Source organism: Corvus brachyrhynchos, unplaced genomic scaffold (genome assembly GCF_000691975.1).
Source record: "Corvus brachyrhynchos isolate BGI_N302 unplaced genomic scaffold, ASM69197v1 scaffold5, whole genome shotgun sequence".
Lineage (NCBI taxonomy): Eukaryota > Metazoa > Chordata > Aves > Passeriformes > Corvidae > Corvus > Corvus brachyrhynchos.
The window spans coordinates 2,301,349-2,303,525 of record NW_008238321.1 but is presented as its reverse complement, the minus strand read 5'-3'; positions in this window follow the sequence as shown (position 1 = coordinate 2,303,525).

Below are 2,177 nucleotides of genomic sequence, written 5' to 3'. Positions count from 1 at the left end.
TCATCTGGACTGTTGTTACACAAGTGAGCAAGAACACAGTGATCTGGTTTTAATCAGGAAAGGCTCCAAGGAGCATCTTTCTTCAGCATGTGCTGGACTTACTCTCGTGCCTTAGGGTATGAGTCAGCTGTGCCTTTGCTCTTACCAGGTACTACAGTCTCCCTTCAGGATATGATGACAACTTAACCTCCATGGGAGGTACTTCAGAGGGTCATGCCAGTGACCTCCATGTTCCCCAATCTCATCCTCTGTAAGTACAATGCAACCATAAAATACGGCTCTTGGGAGCACAAAGAGATTTATGCATTTAATATAAAGGTACTTTGAAATAATCTATTGGAAAAAAACCAGACAAAAGAGGATCAGCAACAGTAGAAATAACACTGAATTTTGAGTCTGTGAGGAGTCTGAAAAGGCATCTTTACACATTTATCCTTTGAATAATTCAGAGCACTCTACCAGCAGCCTTTGGATGCAGCACTAGGACATTGGTTTGCTAACATCATTCCTTTACAAACGTGTATTTTAATCTTGTGACAGTCTCAAGAGTGCTTTGGCAACATTTGTCAACTAAAACTCCACTGCAAAAAAGTCATTATTTTCATTTCCTCGATTAATCTTTTTGGGCACATGGCTTCATGACACAAGGGATTTTCCAAGATTGTGTTTAAAATTAAGAAGAGAGACAGCTACACATTTAAATTCATATTTTGTAAGTTTTCCCTTTCTAATTCATTCCCTTTAAGTGATATTGATATTTATACACAGAAATTACAGTTTGAAGGAGGATGAAAATACATGGAAAAGAAAGAATAGGAAAGTTAAGTTGTGACTGATTTATGCGCCTCTTGATCAGGCAAGAAAAACTCAGTTTATCTGCAGGCCTAATGACTTTTCACTGTATGGCCATATTGCACCAACTGGTAAGAGATAATAACAAGAAACATGACTGGGTTTTTATATATTCAAGTCAACATGAAAATGTCAGCAAGGCAGAGGTGCTAGCAGAGTTAGAAAGCATTGCAGTAATGATCTGCAAGCCCACATAGTTCAAAGTGTAGGAGCAGACTTACCTCCTTCACAAGCACTTCATGTTTTAAATTGATTCCTTCTAACTCTATGGATTTCTTGAGTCAAGGTCAATGTTTTCGTTCCACAGCCAGGAATAGGCTAGACAACAAAAGTTGCAGAAATTAATTCATCTATAAAAGATGCATATCATTGAGATTTGAGAAGAATAGAAGCATCTTCAAAAAGTTGCTGAGTGTAAATATTATCCTCTGTTTACTCTGCTCTGCAGCGTGTGGAAACCTGGAGAAGCTGTTTGAAGGTCACATTCAGATGTGCCATGTTCAAGTCTTGGTACGGGGTCCAACTCTCACAGTAAATTCTGTGCGGACATGGCTTAGCTGAAGTCTAATTTACCCTGGCAAGTTCTGAGATTGTGCTGGTAGGAGGAACCTGGTGGCATTGATACCAACTTCCACAATAGTCAGGAATGTCTAAGAATAGTTCTGGAAATACAAGAAGTGTCAGAAGACAGACTAGTTTTCAGGGTGGTTACAAGGGATCACAAATTGCCATGCAGTGAGAAGCATGAAAATACATTTGTTAACAAAGAATTCTGGAAGAAAAGGAACTCTAAGCATTAATCTCAGGACTCACAATTGTAAGGATGAATTGTTATCAATGCTTATCCCAGTGAAAGGCACATGAGTCTGACAAATTGCATTGATTATATTTTCAGTATCCAAGCAAACTGACATTTTACTTTCATTACTTTTCCATTGTTCTATTTTGAGTTTTCCAGAAGGTATCTACAGGAGAAAACTGAGCTACAAAGCACAAAGACTAGTGTAAACTTACTTTTGTCACTGAGAAAAAGAGTAAAGAAAAATAAGAAGTAGAATTAACAAGATGAGTGGGACTCCAGTTTATTTGATTTTTCACTCAATTTGCATCTCATCTGGATGAAAAGAATTTCTGGTGATGTATGTTTGAGAACTCAGATATAAATTTATATTTCCTGGATTTACTGCCTCAACACAAAATTTCACACTACATTTTTCTACAGTCAATCCTCTCTTAATGCAATGTAGCACTTAGCCATGCCCTGTAACTTGCCCACATTCTTTATGAAGTGCCCTTTTGACCTCAGTAAAAACCTTTGAGCTTTT